Source organism: Acomys russatus, chromosome 4 (assembly GCF_903995435.1).
Source record: "Acomys russatus chromosome 4, mAcoRus1.1, whole genome shotgun sequence".
Classification (NCBI taxonomy): domain Eukaryota; kingdom Metazoa; phylum Chordata; class Mammalia; order Rodentia; family Muridae; genus Acomys; species Acomys russatus.
In genome coordinates this window covers 6,430,412-6,437,968 of record NC_067140.1, presented here as the reverse complement: position 1 = coordinate 6,437,968, position 7,557 = coordinate 6,430,412, and positions in this window count along the sequence as shown.

The window sequence follows — 7,557 nt, the reverse complement described above, 5'->3', positions numbered from 1 at the left end:
GAACGGGGCTAGCAAAGATACTCCCTACTGCCCACGTGTCGGGAAGAAGCCACTGAGAGGATACCGTTTTGCTTAGGGCCCAGCTCAAGGCTCTTCTTGGAAGAGCTGGGCCTGCCAGTGTCACCATCACTTCTTAGTTCCTCCTTCCAGTCCTGATGCTCTCTGGTTGTGAGGCCTTCCTGCAGCAGGGAAAGGGGGATATGATAGAGCAGAATCCAGGGCCAAGTCCACTTGGAATCCTGGAGCCCTGGATCCCCATGCCTGTACCCACATGTAGCAAGAACTGGGAGGCAGGTAGAAGTGTGTAGGGTTTAGATTTGGAGGCCAAAAGAGCTCACTCCCTTGTCAAGGGGACATGAAGGCCCAACTTCTGTAGGAGACGCCATGAAAACAGAAATGGGTAGCGTCCATCTCAACACCTAATGTAGGTATATGGCCTTATGCCATGCCTTGATCCCTGGGGCCTCTTTCTTGGTAGCAGGGACAGATGCCACAATCCTGCAACAGGCAGAGGGCGGAAATGCTCCCTGGGAAAGACTGTTGGGTAGGTCAGGCCAGAAAGAGCACCAAGAAGCCAGTGTCCCAGGACATACATAACCCAAGACAGGGCCTACAGACATTTGTTGCCTAGACTGCTTATTTGAATTTTCATACTATAAATATTTAAGGTGATTTACTTTATTTTAATAATTTAACTTACCTCCCCACCTCCCCAAAGCCCCTGAGGTAATTTATTTAGAGGTATTCTTGCCACTGGGACAACGTGGGGCTTGTGGCACCATGGAGTCCTCCATGTGGCTGAGGCAGCTCAGCAGCACCAGGCTCAGGTCTCCTGGGATTCTCAGAAGGGCCCCTTGGCAGGGCTGGGGCTCTCTTCCTTCTTGTTCCAATACCAGTGCCATTTAGCCTCAGAGCACTATACTTCGTTCCTAAGCCGGTACTTGGCCTGACCTCTACAAACCAGACTGTAAATGTTTCAGACAAAGTGCAGCCCAGAATGATGTCATCACTCCTCCCCGCCCCCTTGACATCCTCCATGGTCCTTCTCCTCCCTCCCCTCCCTCCAACACCTTTTCTCATGAGTTAGACAAAGATGACCACAGCTCCGTTCCCAGCACAGTGACCCCCCCCCCCCACGTTCCCCAAGTGAGAACTCACAGGAAACAGGATGGACTTCTAGAATGTTGTCATTTGCAGCTTTGCACATGGATCTGAGAGTGTCTACCAGCCTGCCAGCCTGTTCCCCAGCCCTTCTCTTAGCCTTATAGCCACTCATGGCTCTTTCAGCCCAAGCTCTACTGCCTGTCCTTCCTATACCCCTAGAAGTCACCTGTGCCACGCCAGTATAGCTCAGCTGCAGTATGGGGAGGGTTCACATGCTTCCTCTTGGTGCCAATGAACCGATTTCAGTTGTACACATGTGACCCTGTGTACATGCTGCCCTCCCTTCCTGGCTGGGGATCGGGACTCATCTCGGGGCGTGGATTGTCTTTTGTGCAGAGTTCCCCATCAGAAAGGCAGAGAGATCCAACTGCATAGCTGGTTTGCTTCAGGACTAGGGAGTCTGCACTCCCACCCACCAGTTCCCAGGCGACCTTTTTAGGAACACCTGGACCAGTTACCCAAAGCCCATTTCCTGTGGGCTGTATATCAGGGTCAGCCCATCCCACCAGCTGCTGCCTCGTGTCCTAATAACTTGCATGGGCAGAGTCAGCAGGCCAGCGGACCATGGGCCAGGTCCCTCCTAGGATGCTATTCCTCTCCTCTAAGAGGTCAGAGGCCCCCTCTAAGGTTATTTCCAGCTGAGGGGACCACACCGGGCCACAAGCCACCAGAGGCCTTCTGCCACCTCCCAGAGCTGCTGAGAGCCAGGGAGGCTTGGAGAAAAGTCCCCCTAGACCTGAACTCCAGGGCTTCGGGGCCGTTCCGCCTTACCATCGTCATCTATCTGGGTTGTTGTGCATTTTCATTGTCTCAGCACCTGGCTCCTGTGTTGCAAGCTCCAGGTCTTGGTTTTCAGTCCCTGTTTCTAATTCTTGCTTGCCACTGTGCAAGGCCACTTGTCACTGTCCCCACGGGAGCCTCTGGACATAGGGCTTGATGGGGTTGAAAAAAACGTTACATGTAAATATTGGTTTGGTTTGATCTTTAGCATTTTTCTTGGTAACTGGTTCTGTTTTGTTTTGGGGGGGCGGGTGGTGGAAGGGTTGGTTTGTAAATCTCTCTACTCTTTCGATATGTAATTTCTAAATTTGTTTGTTTCTTCAAATGCCTTTTTATGTCTTAGTAACATTCCCAAAGCAGAAAACTGCCAGGCGTAGGCGGGGCATGCCCCTGGCGGCCTGGGGTCACGGGAAGGAGCAACACCCTCTTCCCATCCATCCTCTTTCTAGTCACCCCTGTTTTTTCTCCTCCAGCTTCCTACCTCCTTTTTCCATCTCTGTCTCTCTCTCCTCTTCCCCCGCCCCTCCCCCGCAAATGTCCCAAGGAGCCACGGGCCCAGTCCTCTAAAAGATCGCCTGGCCTGTGCCCACTGGGTTGACACAGATTGGCCGGGGGCATGAGGGTGAGTTACGTGACTGAAACTAACCTGTGTCTCACCTCTCCCCAGGGCAAAACCAAATCAGCCCATCTTGGAGGCAACGGTGACTGATTTTTTGAAATGAAATTCAGAGCCCTTTGGGGGCCCCCTGACTGAACAAGGCATCAGAATCCATTTCCCTTCACCCTGAAGCCTCCCCCGACCCCCAGTCCTTCTCCCACAAAGCCTGGCCTTTGGGAGCTCAGATTGGGCGCTGTCTCCTGGCCTCCCCAGGGATATCTATCCACCAGCTGGCCTCCAGGTGACAAAACTGAGCACTCAGAAGACTTGACCTGAGCACCACCATGCCACTCTATGTACCTTTCATGGATATATCTGTCACTCAGCCTCGTTTCTTGCCCGGAGACCACCCAGACCCTCTACCCCACCCACCAAGAGTGGACCCAGGTCCAGCCTTAACTGCCTGCTAGCTCCCTTGTTGAAGTTATTTTTTTTTTTTATAAAACAGTGTTTGTTTCCCTTAGCTTATTTCTTAACCCAGCTAACACACAAATAATTGAGACTCTTTTATATTTGTTTAAAATTAAGCTGCACAACACAGTCTTGAGCAGTGTAAGTCTGTCCCTAACCCTCTAGGCTATCTTGTCTCACTCCCAGGAAACACCCCAGCAATACTTTGTAGCTTTCCTTGGCTCCAGCTCCTTCCTCCTCATCTTTCTTGGACCTCTCCCTGTGGCTAAAACCCCCTCCACTGAATCCCCTACTTCCTCCTCTAACTCCTCCTCCCCTAGCTGGCAGGAAGTCCAACCCTTTTCTCTCCTCCTGCTCATCAATTGGCTGTATGCTGCTTTATTGACACATCAGGGAGAAGGTTGAGGAGCAGAGCTTACACAACATTTAGACAGGAAGTCAGAATTTGAACTACACAATAACCTTATGCCTACACTCCCTCTGCCTCATTGTAGTAAGAACCATTCCCCCCCCCCATTATCCCCCCCCCCCCAGGGCACTTTACTATTTAGGCGTCTCCCCATCTCGCCCCGATCTCTCAAGGGCAACTTGTAAGAGGCAGTTTTGATAGGATAGGGCTTAGTGCTCTCATTCTACAAGTGAGAAAACAGGTTCTCACCGGGAGCCCTGAGCCAGGAAGGCATGATCTTAACAGCTGGACTCTTTCCTGTTTTCTGGATACTCACTAGGACACTGGCTATATTCAGGGCATCCCAAACGTGCCACTGCCAAACCCAGAGATGAAACATTCAATTCCGGACCTGAACCCCTGAGAGCATAGTCACCATGCAGATTCCTGGGCCTCACCAAGGCCTTCCAGACAGGACCTCTTCAGCTTAGCTGCCTGGGAGACTCCTAAGCACCACTGACCACAGTGTTTACATTCACAGCTTCAGCCGTTCACAGTGCTTGCGTTTTGAGCCAGTGCTCACAGTTCTAGGTTCTGAACAAAAGCCCTGAGCTGGGTTATTGGGTGGAAAGCTGGGGGGTGTGTGGGGGAGGACGGGTGTCTCAGCCAAGCTCTGCTTTGGGTAAATTATCCCAAGGATTTTCAAAAACGGTGTTCCACCTTAGTCACATGTAACAAAGCCAGAAAGGTGAGGCTGGTGGCACAGGCCTTTAATCTCAGCTACTCAGGAGGTTAAAGCAGGGGGATCAAGTTCAAAGCAAGGGAGTTCAAGGTCAGCCTGAGCAGTTTTCTGAGATCTTATCTCAGAATAAAGATTTTAGAAAGTGCTGGGTAGCCCAGTGGTGGATGCTTGCTTCACCTGTGTGAGGCCCTGGGTTCTTTCCCTAGTATTGGAAAACAAACAAAACTAGAAAATCAAAAGATGAGGACTACAGCCTGTGTCTCGGTAGCAGAGTACTTGCCCAGCATTGCCAAGGAGAGGAAGGAAGGAAGAGAGAAAGAAATTGTTTCCCCAATCTACCTGCTATAATCCCCATAATTACATAATATAAATTATACTTCCCTTTTCCTCCATATTTTTTGTTTGTCTGTTTTTGTTTTTAGACATGCTCTTGCTATGTATCCCTGGCAGATCTGGAAATTGCTATGCAGACCTTTTAAATTTGTGTTAATTCTCCTTCCTCTGCCTCCCAAGTTCAAGAATTTATTGTTGTTGTTGTTGTTATTATTATTATTATTATTATTATTATTATTATTATTATTATTATTATTATTAATACATACAGCACTCTTCCTAGATGGACACCTGTAGGACAGAAGAGGGCTTCAGATCACATTATAGATGGTTGTGAGCCACCATATGGTTGCTGGGAATTGAACTCAGGGCCTCTGGAAGAGCAGACAGCTCTTAACCGCTGAGCCATCTCTCCAACCCCTAGGTTCTAGAATTATAGGCATGTGCCACTATACCTAGCCTTAAACTTCATTCCTCAGTTTTCTGGAGACCATGGTAGGAGGAGAAAGAAGCATGCCAGGCTCCATCATTTTCATGTGAGGCAAGGATATTTGCTCCCAGAGACAAACGGATGTGGCGCATAAGTTCTTTCTTTAAAGGCCATGGAGCTGATCTGTGTTTTACCAAGCTAACCTAAGATAAACATGTTTTCCAGGTGACCGTTGACAAAATACTAAACTGCCACCAACTTGAATGACCTTAGCCAAATCACTGCCTAGTCTGTGCCTCAGTTTCCCCAGTTATAAAGTGATGGCTGTGATGATGACCAACTACAGCATGCCTGTTCATCTGCTAAGAAAAGCTGACGTTCTATAGAAACCTGAGTGAGTCTGACTGTGCTCTTTATAGCCATCAAGGCGCTCAGTGCCCTGGGTCCAGTGGTGACAGGAGCCACTTTCCTTCATTGACCTTACATAGAAGGAGACAGAGGAGAATCTCACCAACCTGCTCACATTTTAAAATGCTGCTGTAGTGTGTGTGTGTGTGTGTGTGTGTGTGTGTGTGTTGTGTATGTGCTCATGCATGCATGCTGGAATAAGACTCACAGCCTGGTGTGTGTGAGGCAAAGCATTTTACTACTGAGCTGCATCTCCAGCACCTAAGCGGCTTTTAAAATTTATTTATTTTGAGACAGGGCCTCCAAGTGTGTAACCAAGGATGAACTTGAACTCTTCCTGCCTTGTCTCCATTGGCTTTTGCCACCACCCCTGAGCTGAAGTGCCCTTTAAATACACTCACATATTTAAGAACATTCACCATTGCATCCCCGCCGCTATCTCCAGAATTTTTTTTTCTTGGTCCCAAATGGAAACACTGCACCCCAACACACACAAAATAATTCATGACTAGCCCCTAAACAATAACTTCCACCCCTGCCCAGGGCTGGATGACCTCAGCTCTTCTTTCTCCCTTCTTCGCTGGCCTGCCTTAGGTACTCAATGTTGATAGAACCCAGTGTTTGTCCTTTGTGTCTTGCCCCTTCATGTTTTACATGAGGAGGAGGGAGTGGCCTGCCCAAGGCCTCAGAGCAAGGCAGAGGCATAGCTGCCAGCACGTCCAAGAGCTCCAGACTCTCAGGAGGCTCTACACAGTGAACATGTTCTGGGGCGGGCGGAATCCTCGTTTCTTTGGTGTGTTTACTTCCTTTTTTTATCATCATCCATGGCTCCCCTTCTCCTGCTGCCACTTCCGAGCTGCTTTCTGCCACCAGATGAAATGGTCCTAGTCAAGGGCCAGGGTTTCTTTTCTGGGGTCCTGGGCTTTCTGTAGCACCAGCCCTCAGCCCTCTTTTATTTTTTTATTTTTTTATTTTCCCTGAGACAGGTTTTCTCTGTGTAGCCTTGGTTGTCCTGGACTCGCTTTGTAGACCAGGCTGGTCTTGAACTCACAGCAATCCACCTGCCTCTGCCTCCCAAGTGTTGGGATTAAAGGCATGCGCCACCAGGCCCATTTTTTAAAAAGATTTATTTATTTATTTATTATTATGTATACAGTGCATTACCTGCATGTACACCTGCATGCCAGAAGAGGGCACCATATCTCTTTATAGATGGTTGTGAGCCACCATGTGGTTGCTGGGAATTGAACTCAGGATCTTTGGAAAAGCAGACAGTGCTCTTAACCTCTGAGCCATCACTCCAGCCCCCCTCAGCCCTCTTATGTCCTCTAGTACATTCTTCCCTCCTTTGGATTTTCGTGCGATCTTGACAGTCTCTTCTCTGTCCCTACAAACTCACATTCCCACCCTATCAGGGAAGTGCCATGTCCAGTTTGTCTCCCAATTCCAAGGTTTGCTCTCAGATCTGGAATTATCCTGTCTTGTGTTTATCTTGTATTTTTCTTTCACTAGAGGCATCCTCTTTCTTCCATGCATCAGACTCTTCTCACTCCAGCAAACCCCGAGCCCAGAACACCCCCAGTCTCACTCTCTGCCTCCAGTCTTCCCTGTCCACAGTCTCCTCGTAGCAGCTGCATCACCTTCCAAAGGAAGGATGCGTGGTGGACATGACTCTCTATTCACCTTTGGGTCTTCGCCCTGCCCACTCTTGGCAGCCTTGGTAGAAAGCAAGGGAAGCTTGACTTTTTTTTTTTTTTTTTTTTTTTTTTGGTTTCTGTCTATCCTGTCCATTCTCCCCTGGCCTTCACCTTGTCCACATCAGCAGAAGTAAGCAGTAAGCAGAACCTCACCCCCTGAACCAATAGCATTTGCAGTTTGCAGAATCTACAGACTCATGAAAAGGGACCGAGGGCGTGATCCTGGACCACAGTCGCTGCTGGGGGCTCCCCTAACCACCTTCCTCACTTTCCTTCCTCACCCTCCTGGGACCCTCCTCTTCCCTCTGCCTACTCCACTGACCCTGTCCCCCCTTCCTGCCCTTCACTAGCTCCCTAGACCCTAAAGAAAGAGGCTTTGGTTTCCTCCAAATATCCTGGAAGGACTGAGCCAGTCAAGTCTGCATTCCATGTGTGCTCGCTTCGGCAGCACGTATACTAATATTGGAACGAAACAGAGAAGTCTGTCTTCCTTGTCACACTACATCCCAAGCCACCTATGCCACTTCCCATTGCCAGGGACCTCTG